General features: G+C 38.1%; 1 long non-coding RNA gene across 1 annotated transcript; it reads right to left on the bottom strand.

The window, feature by feature from the left end:
- Positions 1-6698: 6698 nt before the first annotated feature.
- LOC148125282 (uncharacterized) lies at positions 6699-21169 on the bottom strand. The gene is made up of 4 exons (XR_015744308.1): positions 20937-21169; positions 18264-18375; positions 14635-14705; positions 6699-12478 (listed from the first exon to the last, which is right to left on the bottom strand). It is a non-coding gene; the product is annotated as an uncharacterized LOC148125282 (long non-coding RNA).
- Between the last annotated feature and the right edge of the window lie 546 nt (positions 21170-21715).

Raw genomic sequence — 21715 nt, 5'->3', positions numbered from 1 at the left:
GTTACTTTATTTTCTGTGTAATGTTTATTAAAAGTACCACTCATAAAATTACCACACCACTATAAGGAGTGCACTTCAACATCAAACATGACACATAAAACCAAGAGATTTTATGTACCTCAGTGGTCCTGAGAATTAACTAATGTTGACTGGAAGAAATAATTTTAAAATCAATTTGGTGGGGGATTATTACATTGATTAATTATACTCAATTATTTTTAAAATGAAAATTGCAGATAGCCCTCAACTTACATTTGTTTAATGAGCATTTAAAGTTATAGTGATACTGAAAAAAGTGACTTATGATCAATTTTCACACTTACGACCATTGCAGCATCCCCATGCTCACTTGATCAAAATTTAGGCAATTGGCATTTATTTTATGACAATTGCACTGTTTTCGGATCATGTGATTATATTTCTTACTTTCCCAGTGGGCTTTAGACAAGCAAAGTTCAATGGAAGAAGCCAGATTTGCTTAAGGACTGCTTGATTCACTTGATAACTGCAATGATTCACTTAACAACTATGGCAGAAAAGTTGTAAAATGGGGTGAAACTCAGTTAACAACCGTCTTACTTAACAATGGAAATTTTAGATTCAAAAGTAGTTGTAAGTTGAGGATTCAACTGCAGTGGTGGGATTCAATTTTTTGTACTACCGGTTCTGTGGGCGTGGCTTGGTGGGAATGGCAGGGGAAGGATATTGTAAAATCTCCAGTCAGAAGTGGTATTTGCCGGTTCTCTGAACTACTCAAACTTTCCGCTACTGGTTCTCCAGAAGTGGTCAGAACCTGCTGAATACCACCTCTGATTACTTGTATTGATTTCAATTTTCCATTATTTAGAAGTTAATATTTCCTTTAAAAAACCTGCTGCAAAAGATACAATTTGCCAAGTCTACGGAGTATTTCCCCATCCCTTTTGGGGAATTAATAAGAAAAATGTCCCGCCTCTAAATTGATAAGAACTCCACTGCTACTTGTGGTAGAATACCAATAACCACACTGATATACAGACAGGACCACACAGAGTAATTATAAATAACACTAAGCTATTGAACGGACTGAGATGAATCTCCTTGTGTCCGTGGTGGGATTCAATTTTTTTTTACTACCAATTCTGTGGGCGTGGCTTGGTGGGCGCAGCAGGGGAAGGTTACTGCATAATCCCCGTTCCCTTCCCATTCTAGGGGAAGGATACTGCAAAATCCCCATCCCCTCCCCACCCCACTAACCTGCTTTCCAGCTCCATTCTGCTGTGCAGGGCAACAAAAGAAGGCCCAGCTAATCAGCTGGGACTTGGGAGGCAGAGAATAGATGGGGGCAGGGCCAGTCAGAGGTGGTATTTGCCAGTTCTCTGAACTACTCAAAATTTCCACTACCAGTTCTCCAGAATACTACCTGAATGCTACCATTGCTGAGTGGGTCAAAGAACTTCATTAAACATGTAGCTTATTTCTAAAGCTTAGTACAGCATGTATTTCAGTAATCCCACCCCCCTTGCAAAAATAGTCACAGGAACAGTATTTCTGGGCAACTTACCTGTTCCCTCCACCTTGCAGTTCCTCATTCAGTCCCTTCTGTCCCATCAACCTTACAAACCAAGGGCATCTCAACAGGTGCTGGTCAGAGACTGAGAGGAGTTGCCAAAGAGATGCCAGAACACCCAATTGGACAATGTGACCTGTAAACATGAGGGAGGGAATTATCTATTCTTTAATTATCCTGAAATTGCAGGAAATATTTAGAACTGGTTTTGTTTTCATTTGTGCTGAAATGATGTACTCAATAAAACAGCTCTGAGAAAACTGAAAGTCTCTAAACCTTGACAATGGGTTAGTGTGGGCTGTTGTTCAATAAACATGCTTTTTTAATTTGCCTTAATTTCCTCTGCGGATGAGGATATCCAGGATATTGTTTTCTTCATCCGTTGTGAATTTTCTTTGACTATGTTGTTGATTGTTTTAAGCGTTTTCTCCAGAGTATGGCTCTGGTATGTAGATGCTACTTAGTTGTAAAAAAGGAACAACAGCTGAAGCCACAGTGAGGGCAAAATACACCAGAGCTTGCAGCAACTGGGAAAAACCGTCATCAGGCTGTTAGTCCACTTGTAAGATAAAGAAATATAAGAACTCAACCTAGCGCTCGTTGTGAGGGAAGACATAAAAAGAAACAAAAGGAATCTTTTGGAAAGGACCGTATTAAGCATGAGAAAAATTTAATCTAGATATTGAAATGAAAATAATAAAATTAAAAATACTAATAAAACAATAAAATTATTGAAATTATAGGCAAGTAGAATAATTGCTGTAGTAAATCAATATAGAAATGTAATCTAATCATATACATATAGATATTTATTTAAATATAAAATATATACTCGGCTGTAGAGCAAGATTGGCATAAATTTTGATAGTGTAATTATAGGCAGGGATGGGATTCTACCAGTTCGCACCTATTCACTAGAACCGGTTGTTAACATTCTAAGCAGTTCAGAGAACCGGTTGTTAGAAGAAATTACTGGCCTAATCCTGTAAGGAAGGCAGGAAGGAAACATTCTGGTGTTGCTTACAGAAACTGCCTCTCTGTTAATCCTTATTACATTCTTGACAGGACTAGACTTCCTGTCTCAGGAACTTCTCTGGAATTTTTTCCCCCTCTTTTGCTGGTACTTTGCTTGTGTGGAGTGACCATTCAAAGTTACAATGGCACTGAAAAAAGTGACTTATGACCATTTTTTCACACTTACGACTGTTGCAGTATCCCCACAGTCATGAGAGGCCAGGCAAGGAGATGCGTGCCTTGATGATATTGAGTTGGCCACACCCAGCCAAAAAGCCACGCCCACCACTTAAGCCACACCCACAGAACCGGTTGTTAAAAAATTTGAATCCCACCCCTGATTATAGGGTCATAAACATTAGAACAGGTTCAAAAAAACCCCAAAGGCTCAGACAAGCAAATCTTAAGAAGAGAGATTGAGAGTAAAAACAATCTCAGTTTTTAAATAATAACACAGATTACATTGGAGGATTTCTAGTATTCAAATGTTTAAAGATAATCTCTGCAATTTAGGGGCTGACATCAGTGGTATGACTATTCATAAAGTGTCATTTCTGCAGACAGAAAGTGAAAATTGGGACATATTATGGCTGGTTTAATTTTTAATTAGCATGGCTGATTGACCAGTTATATGATTTGTAAACAATTTGATCTTAAGTAGTCTTTATTCAAACTAAGTTAGATTTTATATGTAATTGCTTTTTACCAACTTGGTTCTATTGATATAGGAATTGTAAAATGGAAGTTGTTTGTAATCCGGGGGCCTAATCTTGCTCTATACTACAGGTATTTCAGTTCAAAGAAATGCTATTTTAAGATTCACATTTTATTGTAACATTTTGGACACTAGATGGCAGCCTTGGTCTAAAAATCCCAAGAACAATGCTATCATTTAGTTAATAACAATTTTTCTACTCATGCCTTGGTAATAGGTTCCTTTGGAGAATTAATAATAACTGATTTTAAAAGTCTATACAACTACTGGACATATATTATCTAGTTTTTCCTCAGTCATGGAAACAGATCAGTTATGATTTGATTGACCCAAATGATTGCTGTATTCTGAAATGTTTTATGTGGTTCTCATATTTAACAGCAGGCTTTTTAAAAAATGCTTTAGCTGAAAGCTATGTCTTCACTGATCGATTTTTGGATGTCATTTGTTCCAGATGTAGAAAGGGCAGGCCAGAATAACATCCAATAATGGTATGTGGGAATTACCTTTAGAGGCAGGTGGAAGAGCTGCAGACTAGACAATGGTCTGGAAAACAAAATTTGACTCCACAGAAGAAAAGTGGGCATAGCAAATATCTCAGAAAGGACTGTAAAGACTGAAGTACTGCCAGACTTGCAAGATTAATGTCAACCTTGTGAGGTAAACCAGGCAAGAAGAAAAAAAAACAGGAATGGTAGCTCTACTTTATTGTAAGGCTTATTAACAGAATTTGAGTCTGAAAGTACCTCTTTCCCCCACCACTTTTACAAACTCTTCTGGGATGTGGGATATTTGCCATGCCTTCCTTCCTTCTGCAGACTCAGATTTCATTCATCAGACGTTGTCCAGGGTGCAGTTCCTCCATCAAGGACATTTTCACATATCATGACACAGCAGAGTGAGATGTGAGCCAAGAGAGTGGGATATAAGGGAAGGCACCACAGAAAGAAAGAAGGCATGGCAAACATCTTTCCACATTTTCATAACACTCAAAGTTGAAGTGAAAGGCAAAATCACAAAACTGTGTCTCATTTACTTCACAAAACTGCGTCTCATTTACCTTTTTTTAAAACAAAATTTTATTGAATAAACATTAAAAACATTGAACACAGTATGACTTTCCTGGCAGTTATTTTGCCATACATACTACAACATGAAACCATATACAACAGTTGATCTCCTATTTATCTTACATTGCTAAGTTGGTGCTATTAACATATTGACATATTGATTTCTATTTCTATTCATATTTATAGCTTAATTTCCTTTCACAACAATATATTTAATGATACATGTTATACCTGCTGCAAGATTGGAATATTGGAAATATCCCTTCTGAAAGTGAAATAAAAAAATTGGTCTGTGTAGAAATGGACAGACTAACATTAGAGATTAAAGATAAGGATGAGTCAGAATACTATGAAGTCTGGAACAAAATGTACAAGTGGTTGGAATCGAGGAAAAGAGGTCAGAACAAAAAGTTCAATACTGCATAGGATTAAAGGTAGAAGACATTTGGACTAAAGATAACGAAATATAGTAGATTAAAAAAATATGGTGTCTCATTTACTTTGGCCATGTCATACGGGAGAATTCACTGGATAAAGCAATTGTGTTTGGAAGAGTGAATGGTAAAAGGAAACCAGGCCAGCAACGAACATGATGGCTAGACACCATCAAAGCTGATATCAGCAAGAGTAGTGTTTCCCAAACTTTTTCAGTCCACCACCCACTTGGCGCTACAAACTCATCCTCAGTTCCCCCCATCCAGGGGTGGAATTCAAATTTCTTAACAACTGGTTCTGTGGGCATGGCCTAATGTGTAGGCGTGGCTTAGTGGTCATGTGACTGGGTGGGCATGGCTTGCTGGCTGGGCATGGCTTGGTGGTCACATGACTGGATGGGTGTGGTTTCATCATGAGACTGGGTGGGCATGGCCAGGTGGCCAGGTGACTGGCAAACCAAATATAAGTGGTCCTCACTTAATGGCCAGTTGCTTAGTAAGTGTTCTAATTTATGACTGACTTCCCCAGAGCTACTTGACCTGTTTTTGGAGTTTTGACAGCCATGCACACAGACACATACAGACACACACAGACACAGACACAGACACACACTCCCTTCTAACCCTGCTGGAGCAGGTGGTTGGACTAGATATCTCATTCACTTTCCCCTTCCTCCCTCCCTCCCTCCCTTTCTTTCTTTCTTTCTTTCTTTCTTTCTTTCTTTCTTTCTTTCTTTCTTTCTTTTTTCTTTCTTTTTCTTTCTGACCCTTACTTCCATCCCCCCCTCTTTCTTTGTCTATCCTTTTTCTTCCCTTTTCTCTCCCTTTTTCTTTCCCTTTTCTCTTTCTTTTCTTTCTTGTCCCTTCCTTCTCTCTCTTTTCTCTCTCTCTCTCCCTCCCTCTTTCTTTCCTTCCTTCCCTCCCTCCTTCCTTCCTTCTTTCTTTCTTCCTTTCTTTCTCTCTCATTCCCTCTTTCTCTCTTTCTCTTTCCCTCTCTCTCTTTCTTTCTGTCCCTTCCTTCCATCCCCCTTTCTTTGTCTATCCCTTTTCTTCCATTCTCTTCTTTCCTTTCTCCCCTTTTCTTTTTTTATTTTCTTGTCTATTCCTTTTCTCTTTCCCCACTCTCTCTTTCCCCCTCTTTTCCTCTCTCTCTTTCTCTCTTTCTCACTCTCTCTTTCTTTTGTCTCTCTTTCTCTCTCTCTCTTTCTCTCTTTCCCCTCTCTTTCTTTCCCTCTCTCTCTATCCCTTCCTTAACCTATCTACCTATTTTCTGCCCAGGTAGGTGTGGCCTAATGTGTCAAAGGCCTGGGCTAATCTTGCATCACCCTATTTCCACTTTCAGAGGCCCCAGTCCTTAATCTTCCCATTTTCTCCCCCACGACTGCTTCTTTCATTGTCCCACGGCCATGACTTTACTTCTTCCCGCAGCTGGCTGCCAGGGAAGGCAAGCCAGGGCTGAGCCATTGTTGTCGCTGGGCTTCCCACCAGCCCACATCACCCTTGTCACTAATGCCTGCAGCCACCAAGTATTTTTTTCAGTGTGGCTAGACTGCAGCTGCACCAAAAAAAACCATGCAGCTGGAGGATTTTTTGCAGCAAAAATTACTGACCTCCAGCTTTGCTCTGCTTCTCCGATGCACTGCTGCAGACATATTCTAGGTGCTGGCCCCGCAGGTCCACCCCATTGAGCCCGTTGCACTGCACTTGCCCAAGCAAGTCCGAGTAGAGTGGTGCAGCAGTCAATGGGGTGAGCCTGTATGGCCAGTGCCTAGAATGCGGCAGTGGTGGCATGTTGGAGAAACAGAGCAAAGCTGGAGGTCAGAAATTTTCACTGCAAAAAATGTCCAGATGCTGTGTGATTTTTCCGGTGCGGCTGGACTCCAGCTGCACTGAAAAAAACACACAGCGTCTGGATGATTTTTGCAGTGAAAATTACTGACCTCTGGCTTTGCTTGCTCCGTTTCTCCAACATACCGCTGTGGCTGTCAGCGATAGTTGTGCATGCACGCGATGTTGTGCATGTGCAATAAGGACTGACTGGGCAGGGAACAGAGGACCAGGCTGAGAGGTGCAGGGCCAGCCAGGGACCCATTTTACAAGTTCTCCAAACTACTGGGAATGGCAATTAACCTGTAGAATCGCACCCCTGAATTGCACCCTGCAAGGGGCCCACCTCCAGCGCCCCCCTGCCACCTCTTAGCACACTCCTGCCCGCTCCCTTGCCTCTTAGTGCCCTCCTAAGGCATCCTACCTCCCCCCGGGGGTGGTACCATCCACTGTGGGAACCACTGAGCTAGAGCGTAGAATAACTCGAAGAAATAGTGCAAGATCAGAAGATGTGAAAAGACCTGGCCCATAGAATTTCCAAGAGTTGGACATGACTGAATGAGCATCATCATCATCATCATCAGATGGAGAATGATTCTATAATGCCATCTCCCTTGTTGCACAATTATAAAATGCCCAGAGTCTTGCATCTTGCTCAACCCATCCACTTATGCCCACTTTTATGTGAGAATGGTATACTTAGGTCAATTACATGGGGCCCATTTTCTCTGAAATTTGTATCATTCTTCCTTGGAGAATAACATAGCTTCTAGTGCAGGATATCTCCTTTAGATTAAAATTTAACTTGGAGACACATTATGAGTATCAGGACAATATGTCTGGAGATCAATCTTCTCACTCCCCTCCATCCTCTACCCACACAATACGTGGCAATTCAGGTTAATCAACAATAATTTAATATCACAAATAAAATCATTAAGTCTAAAACTTTATGCTTTTCCTCAAAACCTTGAGGTACCAATGAAAGCATGCAGTATCTTTTTGGATTCGCACATCATTAATTCTAATAGGTGGTTAGCAAGGATGAAACCATTGTATGAACTATGCACCAGCAAAGTGAGAACAAAGCAGTATAATCAATGGTCAATAAATCAGAGATGAAAGATCTTAAAAGAACCGCTAGATAGAAACAAAGAAATACTGCAGTCCATCTTTTGGCCATCACCTACTGATCACTTGGAATATTGCAGTCCAAATCTAACAGCCATTCCTAAGTAGACATTTGTTGTACTCTACAATTATAATAACATGTATTTTGCAACTCCATCCAACAAACAAATAAACTCCTTAACTATGAGATATAGACACACAGACAGACAGAAGACTATAGAAATAACAAGAGTATATAAGATATTATTGGCTTTTATTAATGCAAATTAAATAAGTAAAAGAAACATATAATCAGCTAATCCTGCAGGATAGCTCTAAGTTCAAGGAAAAAATATGCTATCAAAGGGATTGTGGCTACTAGAGAAACAGAAAGTATCCTAACTCTGGGCCATGGCATAACAGGAAATGGTTAAATAAAGGTTGATTCCAAATAAAAGAGCTCTGATGTTTTAAACCAATTGGAATTTACTTCTGGATAAACATTTCTTGATATCTTAATGCTTGTGTTGTGTGATATTTAAGGGGAGTAAAGTGCCATATTTAACACTGTATGAGATGATAAAATTAAGCCTCTGTCTGTATATAAACAGCTGCCAGCAATATTAAAAATCTTTATTACAAAAATGATTTTGGACTCTGCTCAGGACAAGAAAATGTTATATATGCTCAGAACTATCTTGCATTTTCTAGAATACAAGTGGGATATGTATACACTCTAAACATGTTAAGAAAAAATGGCTTTAATGTATTTGGGGATACAGTAAAATGCAAATTTTGGCACAATATTAAAATAAAATTTCAAGAAATCAGACTTGACATATTTGCAAGAATGAGAAATTGAAAGACAGATGTACCGACGGATTCACTAATCTCTAATTACAAAGCATGTTTAAACCACACATCAATTTTATTATCAGTGTCCTTATTGAGGTTTATAGTATGTAATTTGCTCTCCACACAAAAAGGCGGTTTCCTTTCATGTTAACTACTCTGAGTAACCTAATGGAAATGTGACACATTACTTATAACGTTGTAAGATGAGACCACCCACAATCTGGAAAGATGACAGTTGAATATAGGAGCCTCTCGTGGTGAAGGAGTTTGAAGGAAGATTGAAGAGGAAGAAGGAGGGAATGGAAAGCGTATATGTGTGGGCATTCTGAGAATGTTAAAAAGCAACATCAACCTCAAAATTTTGTTAGCCTTTCTTTCAGGGTTAAAAAAATGTCTAGCAGAAGGCCAGGTCCTCCTCCTCTGACTCTCTCATGCACCAACACGGAGAAAAGGGTCACAGGTTTACACTGCCTGCCCCCGTTCATTTCCTGCTACACTGTAGGTTTTCAACTTTTTTTTTTTTTTTGAATCTCCATTCAGGTGCAAAAGACAAAGCAACCTAGAAAATATTATGATTCATTTAATGTTGTACCTTGCAGTTTATTAAATTATTTTAAAATTAAAATTTGCCATGAATGAATAAATAATTCTGGGGGAAAGTAGGTTGCCCAGATGGAAATATTGTGAGCTTGATTGTGAGTTTGCCCATGCGGCACCTGATAATCTCAGCTGCATCACAAATGTCTGATAGCTGATGTTTATCAGCAAGCCAGTTATGAATCATCCATCAGTTGATTTCTAGTACTGATCAAAAGACCTTTTGGCTATCTATATCAAACTCAATTATTTATACACACACATATACAGTATTTAGTTTGGATGCCAGCCACAAATGGTCTACTTAGTATTTCTATATTGTTGTCGATTTCTTTCAGTTTTTTTCTCTCAATATATAATTCTGTGTGCAAAAACAAGAGATCTGGAAGAAATTTTGCTTCTTTAAATAAATCACCTTCAGAAGGGCAGGTGGGCAAAACGGTCTTGCTGTAGATCTGCCATCCTTCCAACAAGACTGCACTGAATAATTTGAACAGAAAATATGTGGAGAGAATAATGGCTGATGCTTTGCTTGCGCAGTCTGCACTGCTAATGTATGACTCATCACTGTCCAGAGAGATTCCTGCACTAAAGAAATGGAACAACTGAGAATTGCAATCTGATTATCTTCACTTTAGCAACCTTATTTCCTTGTATGTTTTTAGAGGAAAATGGGTAAACTCACATGAACAGTTAGTAGGTAGTTTGGGGGGGGGCGCACTATTATTTGGCTGAGAAGAGGGGAGAAGGAAGAGGAAGAGGAGGAGGAGATTGAGCAAAATCAAACCAGTCCCAATACTAAAGAATTACTATATCACAGCTGAAAAACCGTTATGTCTAATGCCTTTTACTATGATTGTAATACATTATTCTAAAATGTAGACTTACATTCCCCTAGAAAAACGATTTATCAATGCGATATAAAAAGAAATGTCCTGCTTGGTGAAAAATATTAATTTACCACTACCTGCCTTCTTTTGAATGCATGTGGACACAACTAATAAAAGATTATTATTTAATTCAACTAATTAAGAATGATTCAGTTCTGTTCCGTTTATTTTCCTTGACATACTGATGTCAGATATTTTACTGATCACTGATGCTTCTCAGTGCTTCCCAATAAAAAATAAATTAGCACAGTTTGGTTATCAATTAGAACAATGAAACAAGTAAAATAACTGGGATTAATAATAAAAATTAGCAGTTCAAGCCAGCATTTAAAAATATGCAGACAAATATGTGCTGTGAGGGTCTTTTAAAAAGCTATTAGACAACGCATACTCCATTGGGTCATCATTTCAGAGACATTTCTTTACCTAAACAGACAAACAGAATGAACACAGTGGGCAAAAGCAATGGAAATGGGAATGACTTTTGATTTCCTGCTGGTTTCTCCATTGACATTCCTTGTAGGAAACTGGCAGAGAACAATGGAAATGATAATCACATGATCTTGGCTCACTGGAGTAGCACAGTAATCACCAGTAGGAAACATGGCACCATTGAAGCAGCCATAACTTTGCCAAATTCAATCCAATGGAAAACATGTATTGCAGATTTCATTCACATTCTGTAAGTAAACCCATTTGAGGTATGTTGAGTTAAAAATTGATGCCTTATGATGCATTGTTTCATCCAATTGAAGGTTACAAATAATCAAAGATATACGAAAGTTTTAGTAGTTATTGAGCTATCATACATATGAAAAATACTACCCAGTACAATAGCTATAGTCTTGTCCCTTATAAATTTTTGTCACAGAACCTAGATGGAATTATTTTTTCTCTTCCATAATAAATGTCTAGCAATACATTAATAATATTATTAATAATAACATTATTAATTTGACTTACATGATTGCATGTAATCATGCAAGTGATTCTGGGTCATTCAGATTAAGTAAAAACAACAATTCAATAAAAGCCAGGTTAAAAAACCGACATAAAAAAACATAAAACTATCATTCATTTCAAACAAAAATAATCATGGCCAGAGGCAGAATCCATCAGCTCAACACAGATACTGTAAAAGCTTCCCACCATTGTTGGATCCTAAAGGCCAAAACGTTTGAGTTCATTCTAGGTTCTGGGAATGCCACAGCGGAAAAGAGCCTCCTCTTGGATCCTGCCAGATGACACTCTTTCATAGACAGGGCCTGTAACATTCTTCTCCTGCTGGTCCTGATGTAACTGGGGAGAGGCACTACTTCAAAGAACCCAGTCCCATGTCATGTAGGTGTGGTCATTTCCAGCACCTTGAGTTAAAACTGGAAGCATGCTGGCAACCAATACAATTCACAGATTGAGGAGTGCACATAATTGCCTGTATATTTTGTACTAGCTGCAGCTTTTGGCTGACTCCCATGTAGAGTGCATTACAATAATCCATTCGAGAGGTGATCGGGGCATGAATGACTGAGCAGAGCCTCCTGGACTAGAAATGCTAATAACTGGCATACAACACAAAACTCCACTCAGGTTCAGTTAAAGCCCATGCACAACCTGATTGTCTCCAGACTTTGGAAATAGCATTCACTGTGGTGGAGACAAGATAGAGTATCATTAGCATATTAATGATATGTCATCTCATGGCAAAATTGATGTCACCCTGTGGCTTCATATAAATAAGTTAAACAGGAGTGAACAAGTCCTGTATCCTGCAGAACCTCACAAAGCAGAGTATCTTTCCTAACATTGACTAGTGTTACATGGAAAACATGCTATTAGCAACCCTTACTTCCCATGTCCTTAGGTAGCCAAGACATAACAGCCACCCCCAAAACAGATTCAGCCTTTGTTTGGAGACATCAGCAAATTTTCATCCTACTTTTTAAGGTAACTAAAGTAAGTGGAAAATGTTTCCTAAAATTGAAACCTTGAAGATGCTCAGTAAGTGGGAACCAACTGTTCAAAGGTAGAGGGTGGAAAACCCAAAAGGAATGAAGGACCTATGAAAAAAAATCTTTAATCCCTCCAGATATCCAGCCAGTTGATTCTGTAATGTAGACTCTCCATCAACTGAAGTCCTCCAAGTCTCTACAATGTCAGAGAATCAAGATTTCTTTGGTTTCAGCTCCTTCATTTTGAACATTGACTTGAAGCAGAAACTAAACAAGAAGTTTAAAAGATAACACCCCCATCATCCAAAACAAAATCTTTAGTCTTTGCTTCTTGAAATTTCCACCACATTTTGAATGTTTTCATGCATTTTTTCTTCTTGTTACACTCCAGCAGATGGTGACAGGTGGCAGTTTAATGACTCACACTCTGGTTGATGAGGAAAGGAGATCATTCTGGCAATAACAAAACTGAGAGACATTCATGTGAGGCTGTTGGTTTGGCAAGAATAGATGTGAAATATATTCAGGCAGTTTAATTCCATTATTTTCTTAATTAAATGTATACCGTATATGGGTACTTAAGGAAGAGGGTGGAATGTTTAGGCTGATAACTATAGTTTTATATTATAGAAACAGGCTAGTCAGCAAAAGAATGCTATAAAATTCCAGTGCACTAAACATAGGTTAGCATGTATGTATGTATGTACATATGTGTGCAAACATATAATTCTGAGAGAGATTTACATGGACTTGAAAGGCAGTTCCATTATATTCCAATAAGTGAATATGTTTAGCACTAGCATATCAATTCCTGATATTTATTTTGATTTGATTTTTGTTCATGACACTTAGTTTATAGTCAAGTTACCTGCATGGAATTTTTCCACTCTATCTTTGAGTTTGTATCCAAAACAGGAGAAACCCCCAAAACTTTAATCTTAGACTGTCTACTATTGACCCTTTCCTAAGAGGTCTGTAGGAGGCGTGCATAAGCGTACCAACATGCCTACCGTCCATGTCTTATTGTTTCTATTTATTTTTCTTATATGTATCCATTTCATGTATTCATAACTATGTTTATACTTATACCTGTTACTTTATAATCGCTTGACAAAATAAATAAATAAATAAGATAGAGGGGGCCCCTGAAATCCTTAACCCCACATGGGCAGACATTATGGGCCAGTGATATTACTAATTGCAGGAAAACAGTGGTAGAGTAAGGAGACTAACTTACCTTGAAGGCTTTTTGAAGGCATCTGGTTGACTTTTTCAAAAAAACAGTGTTTGGAATTGCAAAGATCTTTTGATTCGGTTCAATAGGGTGAAACCTGCCCCCCCCCCCCAACAAGTATAACTAGTTGCATTGTCATGTCATTGTGCAATTTTCCCTAACCGGATATTTTTCAAATGTTGTAATTCAAACTTCATAAACTCCAATAATTCAGGATTGTTGGAGTTAAAGTCCAACATATCTGCAGATATGTAATAGTTTCATTGCAGGTAGTGTACCTTCTAATTTGGAACTGAGTAGAAATAGTTGGTTTCACATTTGCATACGGAAGGAAAACAAAATAATTCTTATGACTAAATTGCTATTATGAATTTATATTGGTGGATAAAGGACATACAAAAGTGGATGAAGCAGACTAGAAAAGATGATTGCTTAATCATAGTTAAACAAAATGCATTAACACTGAGTGCACAATTCAGCTCAGATTTCATAATTTGCCATGGAGCATTAGGAAAATAGTTTGCTAATATTCTCCAAAATGTTATGAGGGAGGCCATAAAAAAAGAAAAATAGAATAGAAGGGGAACTTACCAAATTTGCAGATGATACTAAGTTGGCAGGAATAGCTAACATCCAAGAAGATAGGCTCAGGATCCAAATGGATCTTGACAGACTAGAACACTTATTGAGAATTGATGGATTTCTTAATTATATTGTTGCTACCAAGAGATTTCAGCCAAAATCTTACAATAGTCAGAATGTAACTTAAAAAAAATCTGGAACCTTGTCTGTCAAAATATTCAATGCAATTTGTCTTATATTTCATTCAGTTTTGAAATCCCTCCCCCCCTTCCTTGGATTTTGGACCCATTCTGTAAGTTAGCCCATTTGAGGTACTTTGGTTCAAAACCTATTGCCCTATGGTGTACAGTTTCATTCCCTCCCTCCCTCCCTCCCTCCCTTCCTTCCTTCTCTTTTATGATGAGATGCGAATCTACATTTATGGGACTGGCATCCAGGAGTTGTTAAATCCAGTAGTGATTACATCATAACAGCACGTGTAGACTGAATGGGCCTGTTGCAGTCTTAATCAAAAGAAAAGAAAGCAGCCCACAGCCAGCCTGGCAAGTTTTAAATGCTTGGTAGGAGTTCTCTGACTTGGCTGCATTATCTACCCAGCTCACAGTTTTATAGGACCTTTGGGCAGACAAAATTGATCAGCAGCAAGAGGAAAATTGCTGTTGCCTCAGCAACCAGTAGATGACTCATCCTAGGTAGCAAGCAGTTGAAGCTGAGAGGCTGCAGTAATTTTCCAGATGCTTAATTCAGCCTTTCTTCTTTTGCTTGCTTCATTTTCTCTTGTTCTAAAAAGCAGGGATCTCTTACCTACCTTCCCTTCCCTTAAACCTGCACGCTCCGTGTTCTTCTGTGATGCAGCATGCGATCCTTCATGGAGGTCACCTAGCCACAAGGTCACAGTGAAAAGCTGAATAATACAATAGTCTCAATAGAATTTAAAAATGCCCAGGAGGTGCACGGTTCTCTCCAGGCCAGCAGTGTAATGTTTCTAATAGAGGATCAGGCCAATCCATCTCTTCCAGTTTTTAAAGGTGCAATTGCAAAATGAAAAAACAACAACACCTGCTTCAGTTGACAAAAACTGGGAGGTAGATGTCTAGACTAAATAGCCTACCCTGAACCCATTTAAACCATCATGTTGCTTTGAAGTGGAAGAGTTGTTCTGTCCCACTTCAGGTACTGAAGTGAGATTCATATGGAAATTGAGTTTGCATTTTTAAATGTTGTTTACTACCTAGGTCTGTGGTGAATTTTAGGTTCAGGATTGATTCAAAAGCAGTATGATTAATTTACCCCTTTAAATCAAAGTTTAGAAATGAACCACTCAATAAATGCAACACGTTAAATCACATCGAGTCAACTCAAAAGGGTCAATGGATTTTTGCTAAATTGAATAAAATGATTGCAAAAATCAACTTTTTGAACTGAATAAAAAAAATTAGTTGGACCACATTCCTATTTATAAAGTTCCAGCCTAATTAGGATTAAGAAGATAGTTATGCAAAAAGTCATCTGCCAACTATTTTGTTATCAGTGAAAAACTCACTTACCCAATCACAGGAATGGTGTAAGAAAGAAACTAAATAATTTTATATTGCGTAATGTCTGGGGGAAAAACTGTACTAAATAAATACTTCAGTTGCTGAAATTTATATTAGATTCTTCAGCAGTTGCCTTGTTGGAAGTTAAAACCCACCCCTCTCCTAGGAAAATGAAATATTTTAGGACAGTGGTCGCCAACCAGTGGGCTGGGGACCACTGGTGGTCCGTGAGAAAATTTTGGTGGTCCATAGAGAAATGTCACCTCCAAAGCATCTCCCAAAGCAACTAATCCAGGCTGTGTGGAAACACAAGGCTGCGCCGCCCACATGGCCCACAGGAACACACGGCTTGCATCACTTGAGAACAACACAAGGTAGTGAGGGGAGGGGGGAAAGGGCAGAGGGAGGCAACTTGCCCCACATGCGTGGCCTGGGCAGTGGGCTGCTGCTTTCCACTTCTTTCTTCTGCTTTTGGCTGCATGCAAGGAAAGCAGCAAAAGTCTTTCTTTCTCTCTCCCAAACTCCACCAGAAATGAGACTTCAGGGCCCTGCAAGGCATCCTGCTCCAAGAGGCTGCGCCATTCTGGCGTAGTTTGGGGAAGAGAAAGAAAGACTTCTGCTGCTTCCGCTGCTTTCCTTGCATGAAGCCAAAAGTCTCTTTCTCTTTCTCCCTCTCCCCCTCCCTCTCTCCACCCTCTACCTGAGAATGGAGTTGGAGATGGTATCCTGCAATCCCAAATAAAGAATGATCAATTGGTAGGAAATCGGGCTGGGGAGTATTCTTGCAGACTTTTGGGGGGATTTTCCCAGGGTGTCTGGTCCACAGGATTTAAAATTATGAGTTTGGTGGTCCCTGAGATCAAAAAGGTTGGCGAGCCCTGTTTTAGGATATACTAAAAAGGCAGAATATTTCCCCTAAAAAGAGAAGTAAAAACTTAGAAGCAGAAGCTCACCTCAGAAGCAGAAGCTAACCCCCACCTTTGTTAATGGGTGGGGCCATTAAGGCCTGGGTCAGAGAATTCTACATAACAAAGCCCTCTACCCATCTCACCAGATGGTCTGGGAAGATTGCATCAGCCAGAACTCAGGTGAAGCCCTGTGGTCCAGACCAGGGGTTGCCTGGTGCATGCATAAGCGCACCAACATGCCCACCGTCCCTGTCCTATTGTTTCTTTTATTTTTCTTATATGTACCCATTTCATGTATTCATAACTATGTATATACTTATACCTATTATCTTGTAAACAATTGACAAATCAAATAAATAAAAAAATAAAAAAAATTCTGTATTAATATTCAAATGCCGAGACATTCACTGTACAATATTTCACAGCAGACTTGTTGCAGCTGTCCTGCACTATAGCAATGACAGGGAAATCTTTTTTTTCCCTGTTATAATTTTAGCCAAAATAATTTCCCTAAAGTGAATTCAAAGGGAAAATCTTATGGGCACTATTGGAGATTTTTCTTGTAATATATAATAATTTCAAAGAAGGTATTTTTGCTTGGGCTTTTCCAGAGAAAGAAAATATGGATATTTCTGTTACAAAGGCCATATTTAACCTACCCTGGAAACTATTACTTATACAATACATAACCAAACCCAACACATAACATCATTAATTAGCTGGTTTTTATTTTTTTACAATTTATGAGACATTTAAATCACATGATTTATTCTTTTTAGCTAATTAGTTAATATGTTTACTATCCATGTAAACCTATAGCATGGCATCCCCAATTTGTAAAATCTAATTGCCTTACACTTTTTCCACTTTCTGCCACAGAGTTTCTGTTCGTATTTGAACAGGTGATATGCTAATAGATTCAGTATGGATAATTGTGTGGGAGAGATTTCAGCTGCATCTATAGGCTGCAGGTTACAAATTGCTATCTAACCCTTTTTTTAGAATACTTTATTGGCCAAGAAATTTGTCTCTGGTGCAGAAGCTTTCAGTGTACATTGAAAACAAGGGAATAATAACAATCGTAATAATGATACCAATAAGGGGAGGTAGTAGAGAAGATGAGAAGGATACCACATGGCAATTATACTTAGAGATAAGACAGTACTGTGGGAATTAATATTCAGTGGAATGACGGAATGAAGGAAAAAATTGTATCTGGTTGTTCCTTTCAAATATAACAGGTTTGTATAATTTTGATATTGTGCATCCAAAGTTTGGAACACAAATTAATCTCTTGCATTAATTCAATTTCCCTTTTCATTCTTTGCCATTGTTTTTCCCTGATTACATTTATTATAGACTTTAAGCTATTTTTTTAAAGCAAAACAAAAGAAGATTCAAAACAGTTTTTCTCCACCTACAGTTCACTGCTTATGGGTTATATATACTGAACATCATGCTTGTAATAATAAGCATCACAGCAGCTTGTATAACAGATGTGTGAAGATCTCTTTTATTGTAGCCACTGGCAGAGGGGACATTTTTGGAGTTGGCTGGTTTTTCAGCAGTGTGAAAACAGGGAGCTAACAAAGCACTTTTGGGCTCTCAATAACATACATTTTAGTTGTCCTTGATAGGCACAATGTTCTCCATCTCTTTTTTTAGGGAAAGCTGAACCGATGCCTTTCTTCCATGAAATAATATGTTTCAAATTAAGCACAATTTAATAACTGTCCTTAATTAGGTGGTGCAGAGCTGCTCTCTTTCATGTTGTTCATGAAAGTAGGTAGGAGAAAACTGGAGGGGAAAAAAGAGAAATGAATGCCTGTAACATTCCTTTAAGAATTCACAGGCTCTCCCCTGCTGTAAATTTATGCAATCAACTACATAACACTGATCGTTGCAGAATAATTGATAATGAAACTAAGAGAATATTCCTATTGTTCAAAGTCAACCATGCCCTCCTAGGAAGAGAGGATTTAGAGAGTTACCTGCTGGGTTGTTATGAGGAATATGCAAGCCATCTCTTGGATAAAGTCCTCCAGGTTGGACTCTAGCCTTCAACCAGCTCCTGTGGAGGTGACCAAGGTTCTGTCTAGCTTCCTGTTAGAGAATGGGATAGCCAGAGATAGAGTGATAGTTCCATTTTGCTGCCCTCATTCCTTAAGGAGTTGGAGAAAAAGTTTCACATTTCCCCATAGCCCCAGAATAAATTGTATGTAAGTCATCTTCCAGTCCTCTCCCAGACTGTTTTGACTAGGTAGCTGGGTAAGAATCCAATTTACAAGTGGAAGAACTAAGATATGTATAGTATACAGGTAGTCTTCAACTTACAACAGTTCATTTAGTGATTGTTCAAAGTTTCAAGGGCACTGAAAAATGTGACATGACTGCTTTCCTGTGGTCACGTGATTCCCACCTTTTGTGACCCTCTGACAAGCAAAATCAATGGGAAAATCAGAATCACTTAACAACCGCATCACTAACTTAAAAACTGCATTGATTCACTTCACAACTATGGCAAGAAAAGTTGTAAAATGAGGCAAAACTCACTTAGCAAATGTTTCATTTAGCAACAGAAAATTTGGGCTCAATTGTGGTTGTACATTAAGGACCACCTGTATTCAAGGCATAATCTAGGGCAAATAGGAGCTAATTATGTTATTATGCTTTAAATGCATCTCTCACAGATCATCAGCCAAAAAATGGTGGAACATTTAAGCCAAATGATATGCTATATAACTGTGATGTCTAACGTGTTTGGCAGTGAGAGCCCAAAGTGCGTGTGCACATCTTCAAAATGCAATATGTGCACATCCCCCGCACATATTCCCTGCCCCATGCATCCATGTGCATCCCCCAAACATGCGCCCCACCGCCCAAATGCCCCCTGTTGCGCGGCAGAGATCCGAAGGCCAGCTTGCTAGTGGGAGGTGCATGCATGCAAGCACGGTGAAGTTGAGCTGGGACGACGGCTCACGTGCTCACAGAGAGAATAATACAATTAACATGTATTTGTTATACATGGAGAACAGTAGACAAACAGTTCTTCCTGTCTGCAGATACATATGAGAAATTTTTTTTATCAGAATTAGCAATATGCTTTTGAAATAACCTTTCTTTTTTTCTTTTCACATTTCTTCCTGAGTGGATTGATGAATTGATGATATGCCAAAGAAACTGAAAATCATATGGCAAAGATTCATTAGAAATGAAGGAAGAGTTTGTTCTGTTTTGTGCATCTGCAAAACGTTTCTCCATTATGTCATATCATATGTAGATGGAGTTTAGCTGTTTCCACTACTGCTTAATATTTTATCATTATTTTGTTAATGGTTTGTTATTTGTTACTCAGTGTCATGTCATAATCACACAGGCAGCTTCATTCAAGTCAAGATTTTACCTTGATTTTTATAAGGTCAAGGAATCCTCATGAAAAGGAATTTTATGTAATATCTGTTATTTACTTTATGAAAAAGTATCAAATATTGCTTTGCACATAAAACAGTTATTCATTTATTCCCTGGGAACAAAATGTTCAAAGATAACATATAATAAGAAAGTATCTAACTTCCAAACCTGTTTGCCAGTCATGATCCTAATATCTAGGGGTATAATGATTATCATAGTATTTCTTCCCAATGCACAGAAAAATAATATTTAAGCCTCTAAAAAGCTGTTAAAAATTCTATCAACCTGGTTATGAAGTTTGGAAATGAACAATCTGTTAGAGTTTTTAAAGACTATCCTTTCTTCTTGGATTCCAAAAATATTTTAATTGCACATTTTGTTTTTAATTTCTTTGATTTTAAAAATAAAATGGATATTTTAATATCTGCTACATTGAAATCATCATCATCATCTCCACTGCCACCACCAACCCTACTATGCAAAGGTTTTTATTAAGAAGAATGAAAGGGTTATTATGATGGGGGAAAAATTAGCTAATTCTCTTATAGAAATTTCTAATTATCTGAAACTGCATACTAGTGCATAGCACAACTTTTATGTATAGTAGTTCTATTTAGTCAATGTGGATTTGCTAGGAAATTGGAAAACAATTCATAATATAATGATGAAAAAGTCCAAAAAGACTAGTTTATCTAACTATAAAATGTTCTGAAATGCATTTGTCCATTGATTTAAAAAAAATAAACACACATTGATAAGATAGCAAATTAGGAGATAATATAGTCCACTGAATAATTCTGAAATGGCATAAAGAAATTTAAGAAAAAAATTCTATCTCCCAAATCTATGTTACGAATGTCTGATGAAGTAAATGTAACCAGCCTATGTGTTCAATAGCAACATTTATTTTCCACATATTCTAGTTTAAGGCTGTTTTTTTTCATCTTGGGAGAATAGTCATCAACTGCTATCCTATAGAAACTGAATTGACCAAAAATCCAAGCTATAAAAATTGATTTTCAGCTAAATATCACAAACTGGCCTAGCCATGAGAAAAAAAAATCGACTTTAATTTTTAAAGTCTGCTTTTTAACATTTTCAAAAAAATTTTTTGAGATGAGTAGAATAGGGCAAGAAAAAAAAAATCAGGGAATTGTGCTGAGACTAACCTAATCCATCTTCCAAAGTTGGAGGTCCAGTGCATTTATTTATTTAACTTAATCATTCTTTCCTAAATTACTTCGTTTACTTACCTTGTACAATGAAATCAAACACCATCTTCAGTGCACATCATGACCATGAAAATAAACACAAACACACATCCTTCACACTCCACACATTGAACTGAAACCCCCCCGACATCGAACAACACTGCACGATACAGCAGAATTCAAAAGAGCTACTACCCTGGAATAGAAGCTGTTTTTCAGCCCATTTCTCCTAGTTTTTATTATTCTGTACCATCTGCCAGATGGTAAAGGTAACTTCCTTCTTTATACAATAATTAAACACTGATCATAACCATTGAAATACAAATACAGCAACCATAAAGTAATCCATAAGTACATAAATCAGAAGGAACCAGGATATAAAATTTAACAAGGAAGCTTTTGTATTCATGGGGAACACAGAGGATTGTGGACCAGATACAATATTGCAGAAAGTTAGCACCCACCCTTCTTCTAGAAGAATAAAACATTCTAGGTAATGTTAAAAAGGCAGAATATTTCCCCTAAAAGAGAAATAAAAATCTTAAAGGAAACAGAAACAAAAGACCCCAGCTCCCTGCCCCCAGCAGATATTTTGGTGCCAGCTTATCTATAAGACAAAAGATTGGGGCAGTCCATCTACAAAACGAAAGACCTCAGCTCCAGGGTGATAGGATTATCTTTCAGGGCAAAGCCATTTAGCCACAATAGGAAATTGTCCTTCATTGCATCACCCAGCAAGATTCAATCAAGCCTGGGGCACAGAGAATCTCAGTTAGGAATGCGTAGTCCTATGGGAGTCTGACTGCAACCAATAGGATACA

The sequence above is a fragment of the Pseudonaja textilis genome, chromosome 7 (genome assembly GCF_049901715.1).
Source record: "Pseudonaja textilis isolate UNSWEBS1 chromosome 7, rPseTex1.2, whole genome shotgun sequence".
Taxonomy (NCBI): Eukaryota; Metazoa; Chordata; class Lepidosauria; order Squamata; family Elapidae; genus Pseudonaja; species Pseudonaja textilis.
This window is presented reverse-complemented; position numbering and strand designations above follow the sequence as displayed.